At 37.3% G+C, this 12,983-nt stretch overlaps 1 protein-coding gene across 6 annotated transcripts in view; it reads left to right on the top strand.

Moving 5' to 3' along the window:
* USP54 (ubiquitin specific peptidase 54) overlaps positions 1–12,983 on the top strand; it is a 101,120-nt gene that overhangs the window by 3,673 nt on the left and 84,464 nt on the right. The window contains exon 1 of one of the 6 annotated variants that reach the window (XM_083845132.1): positions 10,313–10,588. The exons of the other annotated variants lie outside the window; for them this stretch is intronic. The gene's annotated coding sequence lies outside the window, so the exon portion shown is untranslated. Of the gene's footprint in view, positions 1–10,312; positions 10,589–12,983 lie in introns of those variants that run through there. 6 annotated transcript variants of the gene reach the window in all.

Raw genomic sequence — 12,983 nt, 5'->3', positions numbered from 1 at the left:
GAGAGGCAGGTCATCTTTATCCATATAATGATGTGCTGCGTTGTGGGCGGTGTAATTTTCACCGTTCCTCTTGCACTCCCTGGTCTGGAGATGGGGCCAGAGGTTAAAAGGTTACTTTTCTCTCTGTTCAAGTTTCAGTTACTTTGCTGGGGTGAAACTATTTGCAGGAATGCAAATTACAGTGGTGAATTTTGAATTTGGTGAGAGCTGCACTAAGCCTGGCAAATCAATTTATAAAAGCCAGAGCTGTCGGATAGTAGTAGCTTCCTTTGTTACCAACCAGTTTAGTTTCGAACCAGTGACCTAGAGGTGAAAAGCTTATCATTCCATTACCCGCCCTCTGATCTATCCATATGTTCTCTTGTTCAAAGTCCCTGTAGTCCTCTAAACACAACGTGCAGTAAATATCGAGCATCCTTTGCACTTGTAAATGCTGGAACACTGTCCGTTCCAATTGTCTGCTGTGCATGTGAGGACACTGAAGTTAAATATAGCAACAATTTCTTACACTCTCTGGCTTTTCATGAGAAACCCTCGTACAAACCCAACCATATGGTAAAATCCAGCATTATCTTAAAACCATTAACAAGGAACCCATTGCTACCATTAACAGGAAAACGAATCCACAGTGCTAAGTAGCATCCTGGGAGTTACTAATAACTTCAGGCTGCTGCTAAGAAAATGAACGTAAATGGAATACATTAGCAGCTGAGTCATCACGCCAACACTTCTGCATGCTGTATACAGGTTTGTATTTATCTATGGAAGCTTTTTTCAGGGTGTATTATTGTTATTGTCGTATATCAACTTTTTTTATTCTTCATTGAGTATCTACAGTGTGCTCAATGCTGTAAAAGCATAATGGGGAAATGACTTCTATTCCATAGATCTCGTGAAATAAATTCTACAAAATGTTTGAAATATGTGGATAGGAGAACACAATTCATTTCTCCATTCATTCTGAGGTAAGACGTTTCTAGGCAACCTACTTAATGGGAGGAGGTCAATAAATTTAATACTCGTCCATGTTATTCTCAATTTTTAAAGCTATTAAAACAAGTTACTGTTTGTGGGTCAGTTTCAGTGAACTGCAGAAAGAATGATATTACATTCCTGTGTATTTCAATTGTGTCTTTTTATCTCCTTATCCCTTTTCCTCCAGTCTTTAACCCCATTGTCTTCCATAACAAGAAACATTGTTGTGGACATTATGTATTGATTGAACTGCTGACGAATCAAATATGCAAGGGGTGAATTCTTCTACTTCCCCCTCACCAAAATTGTAAATTGGTTGTTTTTCCTTTACCTGACCATCAATTTTCATGTAATCTGTAGGAATGTAATTACTTTTGCTATCTCTTGTTTCTTATTTCAAAATGTTGGAAATTGGATAATGGATTAAAGAGGTGTTGGAAGAAAAATGATACTGGTCAGATGTTTCTGCAGGCGAGAAAAATGTAATTGGCTGCCTCATTTATTACTGAAATGAGGCTTATATGATCATGCTGTCTAACATTTCCTTTGTCCCATTTGTTTCCTCCCTCTTTTTTGGTTAGAGCACCCCACTTAGAGCAACATCTTCCTCTTTTGCACAGCATTTCTGGTCCACAGGCTGTGATCAGTATCTGTTCTGTCATTTTTTGCCACTCCTTTGCATTTCACTGATTTTTTAAGGCTTCTGTCATTAAAAGCAAAATGTCAGATGTCCTTTTTTTTTTTTTTTTTCAATCAGAAGAATAGGGTTTTTAAACCTTAGACTTAAAACTATGAGTGGTTCCTTCTTCTGAACGTCTCTCCAAGCCTGAAATGATACCATTTTATGTTGTGGATAAAACTTCACTGAATTGTAGGTGGCTGTAAAAGTGTGACAGGACATGAACCACAGCTATCTTTTCCTTAATTATTTTGCAGTATGCCCTGGCTTTTTATATTCTGCCAGAATTCATTTGATGTGTGGATTTGGTCAAGCTTGCAGTCCTTAAATTTGAAGGCTGGAATTACTTTCCTGCTTTTGGAATTACTTTCCCCTGTCATCTCTAACAGTCTGAATTTTTGGAGCTATAAAGCTCAGCTGCTTTCCCTGCCTGCTTAAATCGGGACAGTGAATGTGGGTTTATTGTAGGCATCTATTTTTAAAAAGTAGTTAAGCTCACAAAATGGTATAAACACCTCTTAGCACAAAGACTGTTGTTTTTTTTATGAGTGTGTACATTGCAAATAAGCAGTATGTAATTGCTGTTCCAAAGGTTAATTATACTTACGGCAGAGGCAGGTAGGATGATCTGTAATAAATAAAAAATGATCACAGATTAGTGTCTTGTCTAGAATTCTCTTTTATGGTACAGTTTGGCTCATTCACATCTATACAGAAGCACGCGTTGCATACTATGTGGGGGCAACAATTTGCAGATGAGATGTCTTTGGGAAAGAGGAAACTGGCTTTTATTTCTTTTTTTTTTTTCTGTGTGCATGAAACTTGATTTGGCGTTTTACAGTCTTGAGCAGAGACCAGCTAGCTTGCTAATTCTAGCAGTTGGTAAAATGTAAACTGGTATTTGTAATAGACAAAGTAATTCTTGTATGTTATGCTTCTATGTGATTTATTACAATTTGACTTTTGAAAGTAATGAATGGGCTAAAAATATGTGAGTGATTCAGATGTGGGAGACTGAAGAGGAGGATTCTCCTGTAAGTATTTCCACAAAATGTTAAAATATATTCTGGGAAATAGTTAACCAATGAAGTGTCGCAAAGCATAGCACAGCAAAATACTTTCTAATCCTCCTGGTGGTATTCCCAGTGGAATGAATTCATAAATGGATCAATAAACAACAGCTAATGCACATTGGTACACAAGCTTTGCTATGACATGGAAACAGGTTAATGTCCTCACTAGATCTGCATGTTATTCAAGAAAATAGGTCATGGAAGGGAAAGAAAATAGGAATAAAAAATGTTAATTGTATATTTTGCCTGTTCTCTAAAGCTTTTTGTTTATACTCTACCTGAGATGTGCAAATAAACACACAGCAAAGTTTCATAAAACTTGGAATGAATAAAGTATAATGCTCACTGTACTTCGTCTGTGTTCTCTATTATGAATATTATTATTGTTAGTAGCAAATCTATGCAGTCCTTATATCTTATATATAATAGATGATATCTGGAGAATTCATGTAAATATTTTGAAGTTTTTTTTTTTAAAAAAAGGAGACGCCAATAAAAAACTTAGGTCCTTTTGATTATGGATACTGTGTAGATTTGAAATATAGATTTAATTACTTTTTTTTTTGAAAGGGAAACAATGAAGAATGTTGCAGTGTGAGCCTGACAGTGCTGCAGGATGAACAGCAGTTTTCACTGAAATTGCTGTTTTTAAGGTCCTCCTAATTTGTTTAAATTCTCTAGACTAGACACTAATTTTTCTGGAAAGGCTTTTTAAAGCATTGTTTTAGAGGCTTCTCTTAAAAATGCATTGGTTTAGGAAAGAATGGGCAGGTAGAGAATGTAACCTTCCTGTTAGCAGAAAGGTATTTATATCATCTACTCCTTTCAGATTGGTAGGTTTCAGACTGTGGGTTTGATCTGGAAATAGTCATCTTTTGAGAAGAAATACATTTTGGTAAGTGCATTTTCTTAAAGCAAAGGACTTCCTTTCTGGGAGATATAGAAAGGTAGTTAAACTTGGTAATTTAGTTCTGCAATCAGTCCATTTACTGTTATTAATTTTTAGTTGTATTCAGCAATATCATTATCACATAAATCAACCTGTGCTACTTCTCCATTGCCTTTCTTTGCTTGCCTTTTGCTTGTAGTTAGTTCGCCTCTGCCTGTCTGTCAGGTGTCACAGAAGCAGGCTGAAAAGATACCTGGGCAATTTCACTGTATGCATTCCTCTTTCTGGTAGGAACTGGTGGTGTTCAGAGACAAAAGATGGTGGAGTCCTGTCAGCTCTAGCAGAACTGAGAGCTTTTTTATGCTAGGGGTAAAGAGTGACGTTTTCAAGTTGAAGTTGCTTTGTCTGACTGTGTAGCACTGGGAATGCTTCTAGGTAGAAGCAGCAGTACTGGCAAGATCTTTTTCAGGAAAGGTATATGTGAGGTTTTGGGGGAGAAAAGGTGGAAAATATGACTCTTGCAGTGTCATGCCCAACTGAGTTGCTTCATTCTGCTGTAAAAAATACAGCAGAATTTCAAGCATCAGGTAATTTCAAGCATCAGTTACACATTTATATCACCTTTTTCCTCTGATAAAGGAGTTTGCGTACTGTTTGTACAGGAGTTAATCCATTGATAATGACATATGAATCCTTTAACCTTTGAGATACTTTATCTCGTGTATGCACAGTAAATCAAAAAGTACGTAAGATTGTTTGAACAGGAATCTAAGGCTTAAAATACAATTTCTAATTAAACATAAAATCTTTAAACAGCCGTGGATGCTTTTGTCATTTGGATTTTCATAGCAGTAAACATGAAACATCAGTCTATATTGTTTTACCTCAGACTTAGCTATGTCTGGCTGGTTTGAAAATGGCTATGCTAGTTGTGGTGCTTTTTCCTCATGTCTCTACCCTTCCAGTTTATTTTGATGGTATCACTATAAAAGTATAACAATATTGCAGATTGTTTGTGAGCTTCCCTTCCTCTTCTTATTCCTGCTTGTCTGGAATTAGTTTGAATAACGACATGAATGCTAAATGCCAGGGCCCGTATTGTCATGCTAAGATGAGAATTAATGACTATATACATGTTGTGTGGAATTGCTAATGGTTGTGAATGACCTTAAGTATTTAATACACTCAAATTCCAACGCTTACTTCAATATAACAATGGTAATGCAGTTCTTGCTGAGCTCTGAGAGTTTTCAAAGGCAATTCCTGGTTTTCTGCATATCAGATTGTCACTACTGTGTGATCCCTGCCTCTAGAGCTGATATGGGAGTGCCAATAGGTCTCTATCCTAACTAGGACACAGCAGCGTCTTCATTTGCCCAGTCACAGCGATAACCTCATTAGGTTTGAGAAAATCACTCCTAATCAGGCAGTAGGAACTTGTATCAGGAAGCAATATTTTACAAATTTATGGGCATGAACTAAAGCATGAGACATTCCAACTGGTTGTAAGAAACTTTTTTTCCCCTCTTTTAAGACAATCTTGCATTTTACTGAGAGGTGGTACAGTCTCCATCCTTAGAGGATTTCCGGAACCAACTGGGTACAGCCCTGAGGAGCTTGATCTGATCTCATGCTCTGAGCATGAGCTTACACTAGACACTTCCTCTGAAGTCCTTTGTAGCCTTAATTGTTCTGTGATTGTGATTTACTTGTTCATCACATTCTTCTTTGGCTTTCTTATTTCCAAACAGCATGAGCTGGTCGTTTTGAGCGCTTGTTAAATTCTTTCCTGAAGAACAGAATCATGTGAGACTGAAGAATTAGAGGCACTGGCTTGGGAAGAACAGAAGTGCTGAGAAAGTGCTGTCCAACTGTCCTGGGTGGTGGCTGAGGCCACAGACAGATTAACTCCTGCCTTGAAGCATATTTCTGTGAGGATTTAATGTAGATTAAGCTGTTTTGCACACAGGATTTAACCAAACTATGAAGTTTCATGCTCTAGTTTTTAATAAATTACAGAGGAACCTGAGTGAGAAAACCATTTCTGTACAAGAACTGGAGGTTCCTGACACTTAGAACAAAATACTATTTAGAATAAATTCCATCTGTTGGTAGGATGTACCACAACGTTGATATAGTGCACACAAAAATTAGAGTAAGAGACTTGGCACAATGCTTTTCCTAATAAAACTGAAACATAACTTCAGACCCATCTTAGGAGTTTAGCACAGCTTTTAAGCAGGGAGTCACCAAAGTACTATAAACATGTTCCTGTTGCTGAGCTTGTTCCTTCCACTAACTTTTTTTTGGTGTTACTGTTATAAACAAAGGCAAAAAGAGGCTAAAGATAATTTTAGTTTAATTGCAACCAGTTTATGGGGAGACTTAACTGTTCAGAACTATGTTCAGAACTATGTTCTGAAAGCATAGCACTAGCAGTTGCTTTGCACGCCTTTTCAGATGAAAGAATTTAGATTTGCATTTAGAAACTAACATAATTTGTGTCTTTATAGTGTAAGTGTTATAGCTTTATGAAGAGGTTAATTCCAGCTGAAAGTTACAGAAGGGGTTTGGAAGGAAGAAATCTTACTTCTCCAGTAGGGATATTTTTCTTAATGAAACTTGTTCTAGACTCACCTGAGGTCAGTTTTGTTTTAAGAACCCATTTTACGTTTCAGTGTTACCTGTTAGTGCTGGAGGCAGATCGGATAGTTGGTTTTCACTTGGGCATTTTTAAGGACACCTCCAGGTTCGGGGCCTGTCTTAGCAGAGCTTTCGGTGCTGTGCGGCAGTATTCTGGATGGGCACTGCCAAGCGCATTGCTCTGAGGTCAGAGCTGGTGAGGCTTCCTGCTGGGAATGCCTGGAACAGATCCTGTCACTTGTTTTGGACTGCACCCAGTTGGTGACAATTATGAAGTCGTTCAAGGAATAGTTTGCTCCTCACTTCCCCTCCCGATGACTGTATCTACAACTCCCCTCCCTTTTGTGGACAGTGGTCAGGTAGGCAATAAATAGAATTTTAGTGTAGAAATTATTGTTAGAAAGTTCCTGACTCTGCCTTTTCCTATTACTTAGGTGTGTAGTCATGTGGTTTTAATATTTCTGCCAATATTCTTTGTTCTTAAAATAAATAAAAAAAAATACAACAACCTAATGAATGTAGAGGAGAGTATCATCAAACTAAATGACGACAACCTGTAAAGAGAATTTGGAAAAACTCCTGGTCTTTTTCAGAAGGATGATAAACCCTCAGTCCATTTAATGAAAGACAGGATTTTACTTTGTCATAGGTTCCCTAGCTCAGGACTTGAAGGCTGTCTGTTACGCTGAGCAGATCTGTCCGTAATCTTTCATCTCACAAGCAGTTGTACTTTCTCAGAAGGAGCGCCGTATGCCGCAAGTTCCTCCATGAACAAGGAGCCTGTTTGCAGTAGTAGCAGCAGATAGGTAGCACTTCCCATTGCCCTACAGAGGGATTTTCTGTCCACACACTTCCTGAAAGCTGTTTTTTGTTTTTTCCAATCAGCTTCCAGAGATGATTTTATTATTGATCTAGTAAAAAAATAATAATATTAATGGAGCACTGCACATGTAAGTCTAGACAGAACTAATACTTCATCACTTGAATTCTGGCTTTTGAAACATGTAGATTTCTATAATAGGATTTTCCTGAAGAAGCTAATGGTGAAATAGGTGCATGCACATCAATTTTTTTCTCATGTCTTTGCTTTTCAGAATAAATTATACCTGCAAAATCTAATTACTTAGTAGTTCTTGAAGTGCTCAGCACTATTTGCATGCTATAATTATCCAAATCACTTTAGAGAGGGAAAACAATATTCTTTTGTCTCAACAGCATTTACTTATGTCTTGATTTCTGAATTTGAAGGGAGAGGGGGAATTTGAGCATCTGTGTCTGTTTGCCTGTTATCTGCATTTTTCTTGGAAAAAGCAATGTTAAATGCAGTGCCTTTCTCCAAGCTTACTTGGACTTAATGTCACAACTTGTTTATCTTCTTGCCCTGTTGGCAGATTGTTATCTTTGAAGTCATGGTTTTGGAAGTTGGAGAAAGAAAACTGTACCAGTGCCAAAAACCCGTGTGACATTTTAGTAAAGAAACATGTCTTCCTGGAGGAAATACCAGTATCTTCATGTAGTTTCAAGGCAAAATGGTTTTGGAAATTCTTTTGTCATCAGGGATACTTTTCCTCTGTTGCTCTAGGATATCATCAGTATATACTGGTACTGGAGAAATTATTTGGATTTTAGAGAAGGATGATGCAGAACAGCACTTGTTGTCTTAGTGATGTCTGTTCTTCTGCTTGCACAGTTGGAGTAGTCTCTCTTACAGCCAGAAGTTTCTCTGGAGAGAATTCCTGTGACATCAGTGGCTGTTGCAGCCTTAGACTACAACACAAGACTGGAGAAAAGGGCATTTTTATGTCTGCAATCAGTCCTGTTTTCTTGTGCTTTGTGAGCTTCTGACTTGTGAATTGCCCACTGAATGAAGTAACAGGAAAATGTGTTTGCTGGTACCTTCTGATTTCTGGATGCAGCCAGGATGCCAGCATTGAAAGCTTTGTGTTCTGAGTGTTGTGGGTTTTATATGTCACTCAGCTGCATATGTAGCTGTTATGTTTTGGTCAGAAATATAACTCTGCCTAGTAGCAGACCAAATCAGGTAGAATTGCTAGGCAAAGTATTAGCATGCATCTTTGGAATGGCATAAATTTGCAAGATGTACTAATAAAAAGCAACAATACCTGTTACTTAAGTAATTGGGAGATAAATTTCCACACCTTGTGCGTTTGCACTTTATACAGGGTCTGCCTCTTTTATGAAGCACGGTGACATAGCTTGCTCACTCAGCTCCTCCAGATTCTTTGAAGTGAGGTAAAGAAAAATGCAGGGAAAAACATAGAACAACTTGTGTGGTATTCTTATTCTGTATTCTTATTCTGGTAGTAATCAATAAGGGGTTTGGGATTCTCTTTCAGCTCACTTATTTTACATTTCTGAAGCTTTGAACTTTTACCATGCCATTTTTTTCCTACTGGCTGCCTTCCAGTATCACTTCATTTTCTGCTTTTATGGGGTTCTGTCCTCCTCCTTGCCCTTGGTTTTAATGACAGAGTTGTAGCTGATCGTTCTCTTAGTTTAGGTTTATGCCTGTTGCTACCAGGGTCCATGTATTTGAACTTCATTTCATACTTCCTTTATTGTTTTTCTGCATTGGTAGGCTGCTAGTTGGCAACAGGAAGAATGGTTAATAAAGGCAGAAACTTTGCTTGGGGTCCCTGTCTGGTTGCCTCATTAAAAAATTTATTCTTCACCTGAGTCAACTCTTTCTTATTCTTCGTCCCCAGAAATCAATTGACAATTAATTTGTTGTCTTAGCTTTTATGCCTTTTTGTTTGCTAGTTAGTTGTTTTTGTTTGTTTGTTGTTTTTTTTTTGTTTTTGTTTTTCTTTTTTTTCCAAGAAGGGCTTTTGGCTAGAGTTGCCTCATTCCTACTGGCCAAGCTGTATCAACTGTGACATAAAGAAGTGCCTAGAGGAAGATTATAAAAACCAAGGCAAGTCTGGAACGTGTCTTCCATTGTGTTTTGTTGTTGTTTGACTTTTAATCTCTTCAATGGGCAGTAGCTTAGGGATATCCTGAACTGAAACCTGCATCTAGACAATAACTTGCAGTTGTTTCTGATGGGCCTGTGCTACATTAACAAGTCTAATCTTTTTGATCCAAATTGTGTTTTGACATAGTCAACTTTCTGTGGTAGGGAATTCCACAATTTGTGATGTGTTGTAAAGCCGTTTCTCTATACTTGTTTTTAAACCTGTTACCTCATGACTTCTTTACTTTCCAGATTATTGTGAAATAATGCAGAATTGCTTGCAATTTCATAGGAAGGGAATCAGGAAAACAGGTCTAATTGTCTATTCTTTTCATTTTCTTTTGCTATGTATTTTTTGTCTCTACTTTAATATTTCTGGGCTGCGGTGGCAAGAATTACGAGAGCCAACCTTTAGAAGGATAATGGCTTTATGCACAAAACACTTGTTAATTTTCTGTGCTCCAGGAAGGTATCCGTAAGGTCAGTATACAGGACCGTGTGATCTACAGTCTTTGCATACAAATTTTCGCATGTTTATCAAAAGTGTTCGACTGCAGCCTTGTTCTCTGTGGGGGAGGCCAGCCCTTACTGGGAGTAAATTTGTGCCTAATGATCCTGCAGCGCTCTGGGTGGCACAGCTTTTTAGGTTGCTGGTGGAAGGTGGTTTTAGTGAGACAGTATGTTGTCTAAGTTCTTCTGTCTTTGCCCAGGCTCCAGATTAATTCTTGCTGTGCCCAATTAAGCAGGGATAATGAACATATGTGTCTGCAGAAGTAATAACACTGGCAAAAGTTGTTTACTCAGTAAAATATAAGCACATTTTTCAATAGAGCTATGGACATGATCTAATTTTCATAAATGTAATCAGTTTAAACTTTGCAGTTTCAAAGTATCCAGCTTTTAAGTTGCCAAACTGTTGACCCATCTAAGGGGAAGTAAATACAAATGAGAGCAGGTTGGCATCTTCGGTTCATTGGTAAGTGCAGGCTCTTGCGTAAGACAGGAGTATGCACTTTTTTATTTTGCTTCGTAATGCCTTTAGGTTCAGCTTATCTGTTCAAAGAGCAAGTATGGGTGGGTTGATATTATGGAAAAGATGACAGCGCTTAAAATTTTTAGAGGAATGAGAACTGGGCCACTACAGCATTAGTTTTCCACTGTGTCTTTATTACCTCAGCTTCCATTCCAGCCTTCACTGTAAAATTGTACGCTGCTGTTATGCAGGCTGAAATTTGATGGAATGAGAATTGGCTACTTTATATGGCACAGCAACATTGTTTGTTGGGATGGATGTCCAGAAACAAGGCTTTCCCTGGTGAGCAAGTGTCTGAGGATTTATTCATCATCTTTGCTATGTAAGTAGGCAGTGTTCCTTTTACTGTTTGAAATTTCAAAGTAATTGAGATGAGCTAATTTCTCAGCATATTTTTCACCTTTTGGTTTTTTTCACTGTAATTCTGTTTTGAGTCTTTCAGTCCAGTGATTACAACAAATTTTCCTTTAGTACGGTGTTACAGGTAGGCAGAACGGATGGACACAGAGGCTTGGCTTGTCGGAGGATGTTAGTGCTGAACCAGGAATAGAATTCAGGTGTTCTGGCTGTTCCAGTGCTGTCGCATCGCTGGTTCAGTGAGAACAGCAACCAGATCTTGCGCTGTCTGCCTTCTTACAGAAATAGTTCTAAAATCTGTTAATTTCTTCTTGTGGGGAGGAAAGAAGTTCTTGGAGGATGTGCGAAGTAACATAATGAAACTGCATTACAATGAGTTCTTATGAGTTAGCAGATAATTCTGCTAATGTTTCTTAAGAGCATATCTATAGAGAAGACAAAATTAGATTTAATTCAGAAGCTGGCCTGCATATTTCAGTCTTTTCAAGATTAATTTCAAGACTAATTTTCATAGATTAATTAGCAGTGACTACTTCTTGTTATGGGTTCTGACTGCACAGACAGAATGAAACTGAGCTACAACCAAGTGTAATCAAGCATTGTGAATACAGCTGAATACAGATAGTAGTACCCATTCCATTCCTGTTAGAGAACTGTTAAACTAAATGTGTATTTGGACTGAATTCCAGTGTGGTTATGAATACAGCAGAGAAGCTAATCGTGAAGTAGGTAGTGAACTAGGTAGGAGAGAGCTCTTATGTTTTTCCAAGTTTAAAGATAATGTTAGGAGCCTGCATCAGTTTTTTTTTTATTATTGTTATTGTTATTTTTAATGGATGGAAATAGGTGTGACATGAAGCAGCAGTGGAACTCAAATCTGCAAGGTATGCCTCTCACCATGTTAATTTGCCTCAACACATTAAGTTCTTGAATTCCCGGTTGAAATTATTATGTTATGGAAGTAAGAGAAATTCATCTATTTCGTTTAAAAGAAAATCTAAACCAGTTGTTATTTAGTGTCACTTTCAAAATGTACTGAATGCCAGCCTAGTGCAAATTGGCCAGTACAGTGTTATCTAATAGTGATTAGTGTTCAGTGTTGCTAGCAGGATCCATAAAAAGAACCATTTCATTTGTAACGTTCCCACCGGTTTCCAATACATTCATTTTTTTTTTTTGTAGTGTGCCTCTAGCACAAAAGAAAAAAACAAAACAAAACAAAAAACAACACCAAATACCTCTAAAATCCTATCAGCTAAAGCCTGAATACTTGTCCTTATAACCTTGTCCTTATAACTTAAAGCTTCGTTTGTCAAAGTGTGGTTAGCTGTAAATCAGTGAACTGTTGCAATGTAAATTGTCTTTGGTTAGTATATTATCCAAAACTTCCCTTGAGCATCTATGCTCAGTTCACTAGTAGTTTATACTAACACGTTTTGCTTCTCAGCATAATTGGACTAGAACTGCATTAGTCAGTTCATACACTTCAGCTGATGGTCAAGGTCATGTTAAGTCACGATAAATCACTGTTTTAGCATCATTCTTCTGTGGTGGGCAAAACAGTATATCTGGAATGGCTTTTTCCTCTTTAAAAGCATCAGTATTTGTACTATTAACTAGATTCAATGAGATAATTCTCAAAAGTTAAATACTAAACTACTATCTTAGCCTACACAGGTAGTTTTTTCAGTCTTTTTCCTTTAATGTTAAACTTGTCAGATTTTTCTCTGCTTTTTATGAATTATTATTATAAAATTATACAGTGTGCCAGATGAACTTTGGACACACTTTAGGGGAACTAATTAATTTTGAGATGCTTTTGTTATTCTAACCATTTTTATTAATTTACAACTGTATAAAGCTATTGTACTTGTTTTGGTACATATGGCTAGGTATGAGATTTTTTTTCAGTAAGGCGAAGAACTAGAAGGTTATGAGTATGCTTAGTGTCCACAGAAGGTAACAAACAGTTTTCTGTTTTGTGTAATTGTTGTATAATTCTTGTGAGAAGGAAATAAACAATTTGGGTGTATGATAAATACCCTACAGTACGCTTAGGAGAACGTAGGTATTAGTCTTCTAGCAAAAATCAGCAGAGCTGCACCAGAGCTGCTGCCATCTTAAACTTTTTTTCTTCTTGCTCTGTTGCTATTTTAAAATAATGAAATCAAACGTGTAAATCTTAAGTTGCCACATACCCATGTTCTATAATAAGACTCTATTATTATGTAGTTAGATTTTGGGTAATGACAGCAAGTAACATTTCTAAATGCAGTGGTGTAACAATGTAGGAATGTACTGAAGGCTCTCTGGTTTTGTGCACTGTGCTGTCAGAATAAATACATTGCTACAGCCAGAGT

Source organism: Anser anser, assembly GCF_964211835.1.
Source record: "Anser anser genome assembly, chromosome: 7".
In the NCBI taxonomy this organism is placed as follows: domain Eukaryota; kingdom Metazoa; phylum Chordata; class Aves; order Anseriformes; family Anatidae; genus Anser; species Anser anser.
This window is presented reverse-complemented; position numbering and strand designations above follow the sequence as displayed.